We start from the raw sequence: 18,346 nt of genomic DNA on the forward strand, positions 1-18,346 counted from the left end.
TAGTATGGATGGATGGATGGATGGATGGATGGATGGATGGATGGGTTAGGGTGGATCGAGATTATGGGAGATAGATGGATAGTATGGATGGATGAAAAATGGTTGGATGATGGATGGATGGATGGATGGATGAAAAATGGATGGATGGATGGATGGATGGATGGATGAATGGATGGATGGATGGATACATGTATGGGTGGGTGGATGGATAGTATGGTTAGATGGATGTATAGTATAGATGGATAGGATGGATGGATGGATGGATGGAAAAATTCTCTCTGTTGGTATAAGCCTTTTGTGAGTTTTATAATTTACAGTTGGTGATTTTGACGCTCCAGTATCATGATACTGTATATTGTGCAACCATTTGCTCCCTGCGTATTTATTTACTCTACTCTTGTTCTTGTCCTACTCGGTTATACCATGTGCACTATGAGCTGTAAACACAGTCTTTTATTCACTTATGTTAATATTTACGCTGAGAAAGTTCCTCTTATTGAGAGTCATGTTACGCAGTTACTTGCAGTTGAATTTCATGCTAGATTATTCAAATATCCCGCCTGCAGTCTCAGCTGTGTCTAGACTGCAGGATTTAAATACAAACATGACTCAGTTTTCTACAAATTCCATATTAATTCTATATACGATAACAATAGACACTGACTTGGCTTCACTTAATTCAGGAGATGACACTTGACCCCTCGACCTTGAGACTACACTATTATTACTGTTTGGCCCGTAAAGGAACCATCCTGAAGATGGAGGTAGAGAGTTTTTTCCAATTCAAATAGTGTCTTAAGTATGAAAAGGTACTTTGTCTTCTATGTCAGCTGGCACTGTTTGCATGAAAGTGAAACTGATTGCTGAGCAGATAAGAAGCGGACTCATCCACGTACTCATCCACTTTTTTCCCCCTGGTCTTTCAAATTCTGTTGAGAAGATGTGTTTATATTATAGGCTCGGTGAAACTCACAAGTTATATACAGTCAAACTATAGAAAAAAGCTGCCTGTGGTAGTTTAGCACTGAAATGGTATTGTTATGTGGAAAATTTGAGTTAAATGATTCCTAAATAGACAGACCGACAGACAGACCGACCGACAGACAGACAGACAGACAGACAGACAGATAGATAGATGCACTTTTCTTGCAATTGCATGTTGCATGACTACCTTACTGTGCTCACCTATATTGTGTTTCATCTTGACAGACAGACAGACAGACAGACAGACAGACAGACAGACACACAGACAGACAGACAGACAGACAGACAGACAGACCGACCGACCGACCGACCGACCGACAGACAGACAGACAGACAGACAGACAGACAGACAGACAGATAGATAGATAGATGCACTTTTCTTGCAATTGCATGTTGCATGACTACCTTACTGTGCTCACCTATATTGTGTTTCATCTTGACAGACAGACAGACAGACAGACAGACAGACAGAAAGAAAGAAAGAAAGAAAGAAAGAAAGAAAGAAAGAAAGAAAGAAAGAAAGAAAGAAAGAAAGAACTTTATTGACTGTTAAAATTAACCTATTAAATACTCAACACTTCATTTACTTTAAGATCTTTAAGTTAGCAGTGTTAGTGTAGCTTGGTCCCTCTGCACATAAAACCTTACATAGATTTATAGTTTGGGAAAATAATTCTTGCTACAGTACACTGGTTAACTACATGGACTATGAGATTTTTTTTACAGAGTCTGGTATTATTTCAATATTTACATTGTGAAATTTCCTCGTTACTCAATCGTAAAAATGACCTGCGTGACTTGCGTGCTGTGTCGACACCTCTGTGCTGGACACTTTAATTGTCTCAAAACTACAGGATACAAACACATGCAATGTTGTTTGAAGCTGAAAGAAATGTCACGGGCTGGAAAATGCGGGCCGGCTATCAAATCAGCTGATGGCTGAACCGACTGCCCAAGAAAACTACATTAGGAAGCATAACTGCATAAAGATTGGTCCTAATGTATATTAAAACATATTGTCCAATACACTCGCACATGCTCACAATCTTACTAATAGACAAGTGCAGTCAGGAAAGATGTGTGATTGCTTTCAAATGAACCAAAACCACTGATCAGCTGTGTGTTTCTCACTAATAACCTATGGTTCCTACGGCAATGCGAAAGGGAACTCGTACGCACTGTGACAGTCCAGTGGAAATTACCCAGCATGCTGTTTCACTGGAAGGGAATTTAAAGCTTGTAAAGATGTACCTCATTCTCTCTCTCTCTCTCTCTCTCTCTCTCTCTCTCTCTCACACCTCAGTTTCATATACTGAGTGACGCATGTTAAAGAGATACTGACCTCTGAAGCTGTTCTTTTTCCTAACCCGACGATGACCTTCAAACACCTACATGTTTTCATTTACGACTTTTCTGTATGAGAAGTCATTAAAACGCCCATACATTAAAACGCCCATACAGCATAGATAGAGAGGTACAGCCTAGCACATACTGTATCTAACACCTCACATACTGCTGTAACAACACAACACATCACAACAACATAAAAAAAAAAGAGAAATCTAAAGTAGCCCCTGTGCAACTGAATGACCATAATGCAACAATAAATGACGCGTAACAAGGCCTACGAGTACGCAAAATGAGCACATTGAACTTCATAAGTAATATTAAACATTGCTTACACTGTGTAAACCCACGAGGTGGGAATATAGACTATAATCTTATCTCCTAATACACACAGGCAGTTCTGCCTAAACAGCACCTTTTGATGGTAATATGCAACGCTGCAATGTTTTGTACTAAAACAAAAAAAAAAACCACAAAACCCCCTGTCCATTCTTTAGCTTTCCAGAGTGGAAATGGCTAAAAGAAGCCTTAATCTTGGTTAATTGGAATGTGATTGTTTCTTATTTAAGTACATTTTAATGTAATGGATCCAGAAGTTGGATATGAGGCAGTAGGAAACATGGCTCAGGAACTTCTGAAATAATCAAAGTACCGTAATCAAGATGAAACACAATATAGGTGAGCACAGTAAGGTAGTCATGCAACAATTGCAAGAAAAGTGCATCTATCTATCTATCTATCTATCTATCTATCTATCTATCTATCTATCTATCTATCTATCTATCTGTCTATCTGTCTGTCTGTCTGTCTGTCTGTCTGTCTGTCTGTCTGTCTTTAAACCCACTATCCACTTTATAAGGAACACCTTAGTGTCTCTCTCTCTCTCTCTCTCTCTCTGTCTCTCTCTCTCTCCACACACCTCATACACCGTATGGGCACTGTAGTAATTCTATCTGTCTGTCTGTCTGTCTGTCTGTCTGTCTGTCTGTCTGTCTATCTATCTATCTATCTATCTATCTATCTATCTATCTATCTATCTATCTATCTATCTATCACACCATAACTTTATTAGAAACATATACTAATTTCACGAAGTTCCTATTTGTTCTTTTCCATGCTGAATTAAATGCATGTGGATTTATCAGCTTGATGCTGATTTTTCTAAAAATGAAAAGAAATCTGGAAAAACAAACAGTACTGGATTTTTTGAATAAAACAATGGCAGGTAATTTTTTTTCCCAGTAATGGTGAGGAAGCAACTGTGCATTTGTTCATCTTCATTATCCACATTATCCTGATCAGGTCCTGGTCGAAGCATTTCAGGAAAGTCGAGCTGTTTTTCAGTAAAACACAAAAGCGAGCGAGTTGTGAGGAGTTGTAGGGGTTGATATAAAAGGTAACTGCAACCATTGAATAAAATACGGAGATTGAGCATGAGGAGTTGTAAAGAAATTTCTATCTGCTCCCTGTGTACAGTGTTTATTATGGTTAAAGCTCAGGGGGAAGCACAATGTAAAAACGGAAAGGGTGTGGACAAGATTTCATTTTTGGGAACTGTGAAACTAATACTGTGGTTGTGTGTGTCTCTCTCTCTCTCTCTCTCTCTCTCTCACTAAATAACGACTACTGTCCACATGTGTGTTTGTGTTTCAGGGTCACACAGCAAACTCTGTGTGTGTGTCAGTGTCATGCACCACCCAGTGACCACACTTTAAGTATCGGCTACCTTGTGTGTGTGTGTGTGTGTGTGTGTGTGTGTGTGTGTGTGTGTGTGTGTGTGTGTGTTTTTTTTAAGTTCATACACCTCACTATGACTACACACATTCTGTAGTAGATAACGGCTTTGATGTGTGTGTGTGTGTGTGTGTGTGTGTGTGTGTGTGTGTGTGTGTGTGTGTGTGTGTGTGTGTGTGTGTGTGTGTGTGTGTGTGTGTGTGTCGTGGTTTTGTGTCTATGCCTCCCACTAATTAAAAGCATGCTCATTATTTCACACACACACACACACACACACACACACACACACACACACTACCACCACTCCTCCTGTTTAATATCATGTTATAATCCGAGGGCGATTTTACATATATTTAATGAAAGGAAGAAGTTCACAAAGCGACCAAAAGTCGCAACTGGGGTCCGCCCTGTGAGTGTGTAAAATTCGAAGGAAGTGTGAACAGAAACCACATAAACGCTATGATGCCGCTGCATGTTTTTCAGCAGCGTGCATGCTGTTGTCTTGGACATGCCTGAAAGTACCATCCATGTGCAATCAGCACTTTTGGTTCTTTTGAAAAACCTTCAGTGCTACTTCTCTCAAACAATACGTTCTGCCTGCCTGCTTAGGGGACAGTGGTAGCTGTCCAGCATTGCCAAGCTGCCACTCTTGGGCCCTTACGCCCTTAACCCTCTGTGCTCCCTCTGTGTATAACAAAGAATTCATTTCATTGCTTTTTGCACATGTGACAAGTGAAAATCCCTCCCTTTACCCCCTTCAGGCTACAATGTCTGAAAAGATTCCCCAAATGTACTTGACATGCAGGTAAACATTATTGATTGAGTGTTTGAACGCCAGCGCTCCACATAAATTGGACAAAGTGCTCGGTGGTTAAAGCTAATCAGAAGGGTTTCGAGCTGAAATCCTGGCACTGGTGTGCCCTTGAGCAAGGCTCTGGTTCTTCATCTGCTCAGCTCAACTTGAAATCATTTCAGATAAAAGCGGCTGCCAAATCAGTAAATGGAAATGTTTTGTCTCCGGAGTATCTCGCCTGAGCGGATATGTTTTACCGGAGCTGCCAAACTGATCAGTCGTTTTACAGAAAGCATATTTTAACCGTGTTACATTCATTGGTCATTGAATGCAGGATGCAAGCCGGTAAGCATGGGATGTATTTAGAGCAAAATATGGGTCGTAGCGACTATTCAAAATGAAACCCAAAAACCCCAACCGTTACCATGTGTTCGAATGAGGAAATGCACAACAAGCTGTTCGCTCTTTATGGTTGCGTTGATTCGCATGTGCAGGTGTTTCGCATTTCGCTGTGTTCAAAAGTTCAGGCGTGGTCTTTCCAACAGAAGTTTAACACCTCACACCACGACCGCTTCAGGAAAACCAAAACTGGCGGCATCCTGTTTTATAAAGCACGTCTTTTAAACAATATATTATCAAAAAGAGAAGCGGCCTGGTCTGAAGTGTCTCTGCGTGCACACAGGTACGGATTGTATATTTTAACATTGGTGCGTATTGGCATGTCCGGTTGCCTTCCATATTTGCAGCAGGCCTCCGAATATTTGTAATAATTATTATTGAAACAATTTCTTCCACCAACTCAATACATTGGATTTCTTGACTTTACTTTTCCCACAATCCTTAGTTCATCTCTCAAAAGTAGGTATTTGTGTAAAACTATCATCTCATTGCCATCAGAATGACAAGTCGTTTGTTATTGTTCACAAACAAGATCGTCAAAATGTTGACATGTTGTCGGTACGACGTTTCCTGTTTGAACAATAATTGAAAATGCAAAACAGCACAAATTGATGTGTTCGATTGCGTATTTCTTGGTTGTTCATCCATAAAAATACAACAAATTCGGGAGACATGAGCGCAAAAGCGATAAATGCTAGGGAAACTGTGCGCTACAACGTAGCGGTCTTGTCGAATCTCGAGCAGGAAAATGAAAAAGAGAAGCGATGCTTCAGCTTGAACTTGCGAGCGCCCCGCTTGATGGTCAGATGAAGTCGATTTATGGATCGGATGCGTTTAAAATGCGCCGTTGGACTTTGGCGATCTCCGAACGCCGGAGCTACGCTGCTATTATTCCGTCGTCTCGCGGTGCTAATTACTAAACACGCCCTCAGCCGAGCACACCAGCAGTTTGAATAATCAACTTAATTAGCGGTTATTCTCCTTTGATGCTGACCCCATGAAAAAATCACTACACGGGGCCGCCGTGTGCTTTCTCTCCGAAGCGAAAAAAAAACGTGAGAAAAGAAAGAAAGCATTCGCAGGGAAAAAAAATCCAAGGCCGTCAGACCTCGGTGGTGGAGAAATCCAGAGAGTGAATGCATGCAAAAAAAAAAAAAAAAAGCCTCATTGTATCTGAGAGAATCCCCTTCTCCCCCCTTAAGCATGCTGTTTTCTGTCCAATTAGGCAGGAATGAAAACAAAATGGGCACGGCCTGGGTTATAACATGGTCATTTTTATAAATCTGTCGCTTTCTCTCTCACGCTGACGTCGAGGGAAAAAACCTCAAAGCCGTTTATGTAGACCTGAGGTGCTGGACTTTCCTTTTCTCTCTCTCTCTCTCTCTCTCTCTCTCTCTCTCTCTCTCTCTCATATTTCCTCTCTATTCATTTCTTTCACACATGTACTCCTTATTTCAAGACTTGCTGATCCTTATTATGCCTCACAAAAGCCTAAATATATGCACACACACACACCCACACACACACATAAGCACAGAGCACTCCTATCCACTTATACAAACGCCCGTTCCCCATCTCCAGCATGCAATTTGATTAATGGACCATTACAACCTCTATCTTTGTCTCTTTCCCTCATTCTCTCTCTCTCTCTCTCTCTCTCTCTCTCTGTCCCAAAAGTTGAGTCTGCTGGAGCGAAAGAATGATGAAAAAATGGTGATGATCGGTTACGTGTTTATGATATAGTGCAGAATTTATTATTACTATTATTACTATTATTATTATTATTATTATTATTATTATTATTATTATTATTATTCAGGGGCTGCTTTAGAATACGGTCTTGACAGGTGGTGTGATTGTGTGTGTCACCGTTAGTAAGTTTGTGTTCCAATTTGCACATTGTGAACACTGATTCGTTTCTTTTGCTCTGTTTTGTTGCTACGACATCAAGTGATTTGGGTTTCCACTGGTGGATGAAGTACACAAGCCATCTCAAGTAGAAATACAGTAGATTGGGATACAGCACATTGCGCATTTTGCACATTTCATTCTTTTTATATTCTTTTTTATTACCAGTTTCACACTTTATATTAGTTACAATTATTTAATTCAATTCTGCTTTTTTTTATATTTCATTTATATAAAATAAAATTTGCAATAACTTAGATACAGTAGGTAAAATATCAATCTTTAATGTCCTATAATCATTTTGGACTTTGCTTAAGCAAATCAGTTCACGTGAAAAGACTCTAATGTTAAGCCACCAATCTAGTGTGCTGAAGTGGCAGCTCATTGGTAAATGCTCTGGTTACTAATTTGAAGGTTGTGGGGGGTTCAAGCCCCAATATCACCAAGCTGCCACTATTGGGCCCTTAAGCAAGGCCCTTAACCCAGTGTGCACCAGTGGTGCTGTATCATGGAGGAAGAATTTTACTGTGCTCTATTTTATATGTGACAAGTAAAAAAGCCCTCGTTTACCCCCAACATCTAAAGAGATTCCTCAAATGTACTTGACATGCTGGTAAACATAATTGATTGAGTGTTTGAATAAATTGGACAAAGTGCTCAGCGGTTAAAGCTTATCAGAAGGGTTCGAGCTGAAATCCTGCCACTGCTGTGCCCTTGAGCAAGACTTTGGTTCGTCATCTGCTCTGATATTTAAAAAAAATTAGCCTCGTGAATGTGTTTTGCACATTGCCTCATTAAATGCTTTATTTAACTAGTGCTTTTTAATAAAATCCTCTACTTAAAAAAAAAAATTAATAAAAAAAGCATGAAATTAGTTTTATTATTCATTATTTTTAAATGCAATGTTATTAATAACAACAAATGAAAAAAAATCAGTGAAATAATGATCCAATAAAAACTTGAATTGAATATGGCTGAATTTAATTCTACTGAGGTAATAATTGTACAGTATCGATCTGATAGTGATCTCAGTGATGATAACGACGTTACAGCATGTCTGCAACTTTTTTTATTTCTAGCAGTCAAAGAGCACCGAAAGAGAAACCCGTAACTACAGAACAAAACCGGAGGGCAAAAAGAAGGAGGGAGAAACAGGCGAGTTAAAGAAGTCGACAGCCATGTAGACATGTAGGAATAAAAATTGCCGCTGTTCGACTATGAATATACGCCATCCGATTTAACTCGCGCGGAAATTACAACCTGCTTTCCTTATTGTCTCCCGCAAACCTCTGATTTTATATAATGAATGTGCAGAGTAATTACGATGCCTGTGGAGGAAAAGGAGAAAAAAATAGAGATTTTCAAACGCCAGAAATGTAAACGTGATACTGTACTGTACACTGGTGAAGCAAAATCAGGGAAACGTTTGTGCGATACAGAAATTACCAGAAGTCCCCTATGAGCTTGTTGCTCTTATACAAGAGATCGGACACTTTTGAGAATCAAACCTAGCTGCTGTGTGTCACAAGCACCAAATATTTGTTCTTTTCAGCTTCGAGCTACTCGAAAACAGAAAGGTGACGTAGTAAATCAAGGCTGCAGGATATGGGCCTGGTGTAAGATACAGAAAGTGCTGTAAACACTGAGAATTTGACATTTTACTTACAGTTGAACAGCCGTTTTGTGATCCAGTGTATAAAATAGTTTTGACTTTATCTAGAAAAACTCTAACGTAGTAACATTCACCTTTACAACTCAACAATGTCTATGCTTTGCTTCAAATAAAAAAAAAAAACACCGAAAAAGACATCATTTCAGCAAGTAAATTGACGTTATGCAAAAAATAAAAAGAAAAGAACGTCTCAATTTATTTTCTTGATTTTTTCTCTTGTTCTAGTGTCAATCCCAGAAGCCCTGCCCACAAACATGTATCCATATTTTAATAATATACTTAAAAAGCCTATTTTTGCAAAGCAGTCCTTTTTTTGTGATTAAAAACAACAGATTATACATCATGGTTGCCGTTTTCAATAGACTGTAAAAAAAAAATTACAGCTTTGTTCGGGACTACATTTAGTCTAGAGGTTGTACATTTAGTCTAGAGGTCGTACATTTAGTCTAGAGGTCATACATTTAGTCTAGAGGTCGCACATTTAGTCTAGAGGTCGTACGTTTAGTCTAGAGGTCGCACATTTAGTCTAGAGGTCGTACATTTAATCTAGAGGATGTACATTTAGTCTAGAGGTTGTACATTTAGTCTAGAGGTCTTACATTTAGTCTAGAGGTCGTACATTTAGTTTAGAGGTTTGTTGAAGGGGTGGAATTATGTGAGATGTCTTTCAGCCAATCAGCTTCCAGGCTACACAATGCGGAAATTCTAGGGCTGCTTTGGGTAGCTATCTGCTAACGCCAGGATGTTTCAGGTACTTTTGTTTCAGGTACGTTTATAGTAAAAACCTTTGTTGTAAAAAAACAATCGTTGTAACGTGAACAGCTACTCAACAGTCTCTCTACCACTGATACTGACCAACAATTTTGATGACATCATTTCCCACTTTGACATCTCCCCAAACGTCCTGACCAATCAAACGTTCTCTAGAATCTTACAGTGCATCTGCGATATATATATTTTGTCACGCTATGCTAATTTCGCAAAAAGATTACGAAGCGTTTTTCTGACAGGATCGCTGAGCAACTAATTCAAACATACCAGCTGTGTTTTTTCGTGTAATTCTAACATCTTCGCTTTGTTTTCCTCACTTGATACGATTGCAAACTTCCTTTACACTACACAAGATGCTTTCTGACTGGAATCAGAGTTACGTTCTTTAGGGGGGGTGGCGTATTTGCTACAACTAAAAAGAGAATCTGAGAGGGGGGAAAATGAGTTTCAAACACTCCATGATGTCTACTGACAGCTTGCCATTAGCATACTGTGCTAATGTCAGGCTCCTTTCACTACAAACCGGATTCACAACCCCCTTTTGCGCCTCTTGTTTTTTGGACTGAGCCTTTAATGACAGCCTGAATCCGAGGACCAGCTGCGCTAATCGTGTCCCTGAATCACCCACCGCTAGTCAGTTTCCTCTTTGCTAGCTCCACTTGGTAGCTAATTACCCTTCTGTGCTTTCCCTCCGGCGGCCGGAATAGATGGTACGAAAAAGAGGAAGTGGAGAGAAATACGTTGTTTTGTTGGTTTAGGATTATGTTTTGCACAGATCACAATCGCTTTGGCGAACGTCTAGCTAGCATTACGTGGTTAAAGTGGCTTGCACAAGTTAGATTTAGAAAAGAAGAAACAAAACAATTGTGCTGTTGCTGTCTCATCTTTGTTCCAGAAGAGATTTGTACTCCAAAATCGCATCGCATATCTCTGGCAGAAAAACAACAACAAAAAAAAAAGGGTTTTCTCAGCATGTCGCAACAGTGTTATGCCCTAGAGCAAGCGCACTTTGAAATAAAAGCTGAGCAGATCGAGAAGAAATGATGGGACTCCTCCTCCATACACTACAGCAGCTTCTCTAACAATTTATCCTTCTCTTCTGTTTTCACTTCGTTTTCTCCTTCTGTCCGTTACAGGGTCGTAAATATCACGTTTCTCTCCCACTCTCTCCCTCCGAAATGCCGTGTGCATGCATTGCCCTTTTCCTTCAAAGGGACGGACAATGATGGAGAGTCAAAACAAAAATGAGTGCCATATTATTGCTTCTCATTTAGCGCATAGGGACTGAATATGAAATTTGCCTTCATTTTCAGCCGAGTTTAAACCTGAGTTACACAAACGCAAAGGAAACACAGACGGAGGCAAAAAAAAAAAACAGAAAAAAAAAGCACACAGAGCGCCAGATATTTGCACTTTCAACTCAACGGGGAGCAAAACACAAATGCTAGCACCCTTGAACCCATGCAGAAGAGTATGATTGCACAACCTGCTGGCACTCTCACTAGGCCATGTTCAGAAGAAACCAGTTTTTCTAATAGCAAGTTTCACAAATCAAATATACGATTAACTGGCTTTAACTGTGAGATATAAATGCAATTTATAGTACGTTTAATGGTTGTTCTGGTCAACGCTGTCCTCAGAACCATGCTTTTCACATCCTGGAACACATTTCATATCGCAGCACTTCCACTGAGGACATCAGGGTCATTGACTTGCCTTCTGATCAGTTTCTGTGAATCATGATGGCACTTTATAGATATAGATCTACGACTCTGATTTACTTTTGCTTTGCCCTCAGCTTGGTAAAAACAGCAGACTAGTCAGAGTCTAAGGCTACACTTATACACATGGCGACTCGCAGCAATGCAACCGGAGGTCAATGAAGGAAACATGAGCGGAAACAACCAATGATGACCAGATGTGGGAGGGTCCCAAACAAAATTGGAAAACTATGCAAATATGGAGCAAATCCGTGCAGCAACTACAGATGGGAGTAAAGACAGTCGAAGCACACGCGATCTGTCTTCTGATCTATGGAACGCTAAATACGTCAACCGATAAGAAACATAAAAACACCTGCTGGAGACTTCCAACATCCTGCCGACTCATAGCGATAAAATCACAAACAAAACATACGGCTACACTAGCTTTATCGTACGAGATTTATAATACATTTATAGGGACTAATTTCTGAATAAAAAAATCCTAATAAATCTGAATTGAATTGAATGGCTGCATTCACAACTTCTTCTTCTTCTTCTTTCGGCTGATCCCATTAGGGGTCGCCACAGCGGATCCTATTGTCTGTAAAGCGATACTTTTGTCTAGCATGCTGTTCGGCCTGAAGTTTTCCCACCAAACATAATCAAGCTGTAAATTTAAGAATTCCTAGAAAACAAAAGTTTGTGGACACCTAACCATAAGATTTGTGTGAAATTTTAACCTACACTCTTGTGGGAAGATGTTTCTCCAGATTCTATATATTATATTGTACGACAATTTTGATTTGTAAGTCCAATATTTGATTATTGACAACAGAATCAGATCAGAATCAGGTTTATTCTCCAAGTGTGTTGACACACACAAGGAATTTGGTTCCAGCTGTTAGTGACTCTCAAAAGTACAGACATAAATAACACTCTAACACAACACCAAATAATCTTAGTCTGAGTCAGTTCTGTGTTTGCTCATGTTGTTCCATTACACCGTATACTGTACCAACCTGAAAAGGCTAAAAAAGCCACTTAAAAAAAGTCTCTTGCTAAACCTAGACCTAGCATCATTAAAACGAGTCCAAAATGACTAATTGTACTGAGTCTGTTAAATAGAGAGCGAATGTTAAGGATGAAACTGTCACAGGTCTTCCCCTGCAACATAAGTATCTTCAACTTTGATCCACCTCAAAATAGAGTATCACCGGTTAATGCAAAACAACCTTTAACCACAACACAGCTGCAGGGCGCAGAAAGAAAAAACAGCCCTGGTTTCACACCCACGTTAAGCAAATCTTTGCTAATGTCAATTTCATGAAAAGAATCCTAACCAAAACACCCCTGAGATTACTTACAAGCAAAGTGTCTGCTGTCCTGAAACAAGCCCTGAAATCAGTCGGTGGCGATCTGAAACGAGATAGGTTTCGCACCTTTTTCATTTTCATGCTATCTGTGACCTTTGAGGGTTTCTATAAAAGATGAGACTATACTACTGATAAGACACTGTTCATGTCCGATTGAGACAAAAATTTGTCTAAAAACCGAACTTGCCTCACTTGGTGTGGTGTTTTTGAGCACACGATCGTGATATGCTAGCCGTTACACTAGCTTAGCTAGAGAAAAAAAGAAAGTGGGACAATGAAATGATATGCTAACAATGTGGTGACAAACTGTTTCACTTTTTTTTGCAGAGTTCTGAGGTAAAATCCACTTGTGACATTTAAACAAGAGCCCCATCGCTCGTCTCTTCGCTTCAAATGTTAGCGCTGGAGCTGAAATCATTCCTGATTCATTTATTTACTTACTTACTTTTTTTTGCAATGATATTGCTATATGTTTCTTGTCATCTCATTTTATTTGGTCACTTTTAAACCCTGTACTCCATTTGTCTTTGTATGAACTGAGCACAAGCATTGTGTGATACTGGTGAGATCAGCCCATATCTCATTACATACTAAAATGCCTAGGCTTCTGTTATGACATGTACTGATGCTGAGGCCTTAAAGGTATTGAGGTGATACAGTTTAGAATTTACAAGTAACCAAAATAAAAATGTGGGACAATATATATACATATATATATATTGCTGTTTTGGTAAAAAAAAAAAAAAAAGAAAAAACAACTCAATTTTTCATTGTTTTTGTTGTTTTTTTTTCCTAAAAATCTAGCCACAGCTAATGCCAAGAGCTTTTGTGAATGTCTTCAGGTATTTTTTACTACACATTCCATCAAAAAGAGCAACAAGAGAAGGTCTCTGACAGCATCAGCAAGGTTTTATGACTCTCTATGCGCTTTGCACCAGAGGTTTTGAAGTTGCCATGAGGGACCTGTTATTTTTTTTGCTTCTGTTTGCACTGTAACATTGACTCTCTGGCAGTTTGCTTCTTCATGCTATTGAACGTTAAAGGGAGTTTAACCCGTGTTCAACGGTAACTGCCGATGATGTGTCACGATTAACACCTTTTCTCCAGAGACCCTCTGGTGCTTGTGGGATTTCCACAAAAAAATCCTAATAATAAGCCGAGGGAAGATAAAATAAACTCTTTCCAATCTTTCCTAAGCTACGTAGAAAGAATTCCAAACGAGGACATTTATGGGTTTGTAATGGAGCATTGTGAATTATGGATTACTTTTTTCTGTCAATTCATACAAGGAGGTGGAGAATGTCATCATCGTAACATGGGATAGTGATGGGAAGATCTGATCATTTTAGTGAGTTGATTCTTTGAAAATCGAAATAAAATGTTAACATTTTTAATAAGCAGATCCTCCGACACGTCCTTGACTATAGTTCTAATAATGAAAATATGACAATGCAGCTGAGGACAAATTATGATAAACAGAATAATTAAGAAATTTCCCCACTGTGGGACGAATAAAGGTATATCTTATCTTAATTAGCTTCACCTCTCATAGTTTCTGGTCTGTATCTTTAGTTCTGTTGTCACCTGACTCTCATAATTATTGTGACAATAACGTCAAGATTTGCACCAAAAAATATTATATACTGCATAGCATATATGGGAGTCATTTGATAAACCAACGAACGATTCGGCGCAGAGGATTAATGAAAGGACTCGAACTGCTCAAATCTGCTTCCTGTGTGTAGCCTATGAAGATTCTGCGATGCTTTGCTAATGCGCGTCCGATAGAAAACGAACGAATCACTCTTCGACTCGTTCTTCTGAGTCACATTAAAGACTCGTTTTGATATGAACGAATCGTAGCATCACTACTGTCTGATACGACATTGCCTGCATCGAAGTCTTTAGTATTCAGTTCAGCGTCAGAGATCTCTCTGGTGTCTCCGGACCTTTGGCTCGCAACAATGTGATTAGGCTGATAGAATCACCTCGCTCCCTCTCGAGTAGACCTGGAACAAAGAGGCACAGACAAAGCCTGAGGCAATGTGACACTTCCTCTCAGTCCTACAAAACCCTGAAAGATGCAGAAGTTCGCTTGAGGGCACAACATCCCTCTGTGTGGTGTGGGATTTGAACCTATGACCCTAGTGAACTCACAAACCTTGGTCTTGTGCTAAAGATCCCTGCCTCTTAGGGATCCAGGGATAGACTTCATGAATAGAACACGTCAGTATATTGTGTCTGATGAGTTTCTATTTGTTCAATACTAAACGCACAGACGGACAAGAAATAAGAGAAAAGGAAACAAGAGCGTTAGGTCCATTAGTATCGAATGTGATGGAAGTCCAGAAGTTCCTCTGCGTCTCCTCGATGCTTAGTAAGCATAACGGAGATATTTTTACATCGCATATCAAGTCTATGTCTGTTAGCTGTGTTTTTTTTGCGTGTTTGTGTCTTTTCTCCCATTTTTCGCAGCACAACCTCCAGCCCAGGGCCAGCCTCTGATCTCCTCAGTCAACGAGCCGAGCCAATGCCGAATCCAGAAATAGAGCGACGAGGTTTGGACCGCATCCAGAAAGCCTGACAAAGTGGATTCTCGCATAACAATGAGAAAATAAAACGAGGTATCTTTGGGCTATAGATAGACCTTCGGAAACACACGTTTATCTACAGTGTGATGAAGGAAAATGGAGCAGGCCGTGTGTGTGTGTGTGTGTGTGTGTGTGTGTGCAAAAACTTCATCCTTGTCAATTGTTTAGCTTTTTAGTAAAATCGCATACAAGACATGGGTTTTCTTCAGGTTTTGAAGGGCGAGAAAAGCTAAATGGAATCCTCTATGGAATCTAGTTCATTGGAGCAAAAAAAAAAGATCATTAATACGTTTATAAAAATGGCATAGACAAATAAAGATGATCCTTTGTCACATTTGTAGCCGTTTTAGGAGTGAGAGGTTTGAGCGACTTCAAGGTAACAATGTGTTTCTACAAAAATTGTATATACTGTAAAATAAAAACAAAAAAAAAACAGTAAATGTAAAATACGGGTTATTAAATATAGTTCATGTGAGAATATGAACTTGACCCATTGCTCCAATGTAACTCAATATATTTTATGGCATTTGGCAGAAACTGTTTTCCAGAGTGACTTATAATTATTGAATTTATACAAGTGACCCTTTGAGGGTTATGTGCCTTGTTCAAGGGTCCAGCAGTGGAAGGTTGATGGAGCTGGGATTTAAACTCATGACCTTCTGCTCATCAGCTGACAATTAGTTATAAGGATCTAATCTGGTTTGTATGTATATGTAAGCGATATGGCCAAAAAATATCTCACTTTTTCAATTTTTTTATAACAAAACAGTATGAAATGAGATCATTGCACATCTGAGGATTCGCTTACAAACCACCGACGAAGCCTATATGTTTCTCATGACATAATTACATGGTGTCTGTGCACTGTGTTTGTGTATTCATGGTAAATGCTCGATCATCTACATCATCTATAAACAAGCGATTCTTTATTTGGAGACCTGCCTAGAAAGTCCCTTCAGGCATTGGTCAAATCCCACACCACAACACAAACACAAAGAAGGTGAGCATCACGACTCCTTTGAGAACTGGGAGTCCCTCGATGCCTTTGATGAAGAGGTGTGTCTTTTTTTCTGGACTCAAAACCTACATATTTATTCGTTCATCTTTAGGTCAAGGTTGTGGTGGATCAGGAGCTTGTTCTATGAATATAGGCTGCAATACACGCCATCGTATAGCTACCGGAGTGTCGGTTTCCTGTGGTTTTACGAGTCGGAAACCTTCATTATAGGAAACCCTAATCGTTGTGGGGGTTTAATCATTGTTATTCTGCAACATAAACCGAGCTCCAAAATAACCTCACACGAACGCACCCAATATTTCCAGCCCAACTGTCCCAAAATAATGTGTTGTTATTTATATCACCGTTCCTGGATGAACAAACGATCAGCTCTACTGCTTTCCGGAGCAGACTCCGAAGTACTTCCGCAAGTCTATATAACAGCGTCTGCCAATTTCCGAGGAAAGAATGACGTCTTGGCCAACAAAACTAACTCGTATTCTATTAATATATTGGCTGGAATATCCGTCCCCCCGGCTCAGCACCTTGCTCCGGCCCTGCATGCGCTCCATCTGCACATCGGTGCAATATACAGGTAGCGCAGATGCTAAAAGAATGGGGTATGTTTTAAAGCAAGACGACCGCTATAGAATATTTTAAAGCGTTTTTTTTTTTTTTACATTTGAGTAGTCGAAACATTTAGACCTTCAGTCCTAAATAGATTTTGGCCTAGTTACAGATCTTTTTGCTTGTTTGTTGTTTTTTTTTTTTTTAAGAAAGGAGGGGATTTCGCATATACCTGACAACCTCGCCTAGTGGGATGTTCACTGAGCACCACATTCAATTCGAAAACTTTGTGTTGACGTTTTCTTTCTATCACACTTCGTGGATTCTAATGACTAAAACAATTCACTTCATTCACAAGTTTGGATTTGAATTTGACACATAATTAATAATAAGAAGAAGAACAAGTTCAATCCAAATCCGAAAACGTCAAACTCCAGCAAACAGATTTCAAACCTTTGTAACTGAAATAGTAAAGTTTTCCATGAGATCTTTGTTTTTCCATGTTTCTGGAAGGAGAACCATTTTTCCAGGAAAGCTTTCGAAAGCTGCAATAAAACCCTGCTATAGAATAAATCATACCAGGAAAGATCTTGTTTCACGGACATTCCATTACAATATATACCCCATATGGACAAAAGTATTGGGACGCCTGACATTTTCCAGCCGTATGTGGTTCTTCCCCAAACTGTCACCACAATGTAGGAGGCACACAATTGTATATGATGTTTTTGGATTTGAAATGTTCCCTTTAAACCTGTTCCAGCGTGTTCCATATGGTTTACACGAGCTAGAGTTGTAGATCTTCAGAAGTTTCTCAACAAGCACACTTCAAAACCTGTGAAAGCAAATAGACACTAAATATGGATGGGACACTCTATTAAGTATTCTCAAAAAAACATCACACTTCAACTTCTGGTGAAACGCTTTTAGCCGTCAGAACTTCATTCCAATACACTGAAATCTGAAGTGACAAAACTACTCTTTTGTGCCCAAATTCCAATTGCCAGGATGTTGAATTGTTTGCAGATATCTCTTTTTTCCTCTTTTTAAGATCAACTGTCTGCCAGACATAATGCAATCATTTTAGCCAACAGGTAATCATCCTGCAACTCGTATAAAACACCTGCCACCTGCCACCTGCCAGTGTGTTATACTGTCATCCTGCACATAGCGAACTCGGTTAAAGGGGAATTTGTACGCCGCTGCATTCCCCGAAGCAGGAAATCAAGTGTGTCACTATGTAATAAAATGATGTCTCGTGAAAGAGGTGGTCCTGGACGACTTCTGGACAAACCAAAAGATGCGAGAAAACGCTCTCAAACAACAGACCCACTCCAGAGATAAACAGGAAAGTGTAGCCGTTTCGAAATCCGTGCCACAACTAGATGAGGTCGAACTGACAACACTGCGAGTGGCAACATCCTGAGCGCTTTTTGAGCAACAGAATAAAAACGTGCGTCTCCTTCATCCAAACGCATGCAAGACTCAAGAAAGTTCTGGCATCTCC

The 18,346-nt window shown here is 39.6% G+C and overlaps 1 protein-coding gene across 1 annotated transcript in view; it reads right to left on the minus strand.

The window, feature by feature from the left end:
• Positions 1 to 18,346, minus strand: part of LOC124403718 (mannosyl-oligosaccharide 1,2-alpha-mannosidase IC) — a 211,690-nt gene that overhangs the window by 191,442 nt on the left and 1,902 nt on the right. The gene's annotated exons all lie outside the window — the stretch shown is intronic.

The sequence above is a fragment of the Silurus meridionalis genome, chromosome 21 (genome assembly GCF_014805685.1).
Source record: "Silurus meridionalis isolate SWU-2019-XX chromosome 21, ASM1480568v1, whole genome shotgun sequence".
Classification (NCBI taxonomy): domain Eukaryota; kingdom Metazoa; phylum Chordata; class Actinopteri; order Siluriformes; family Siluridae; genus Silurus; species Silurus meridionalis.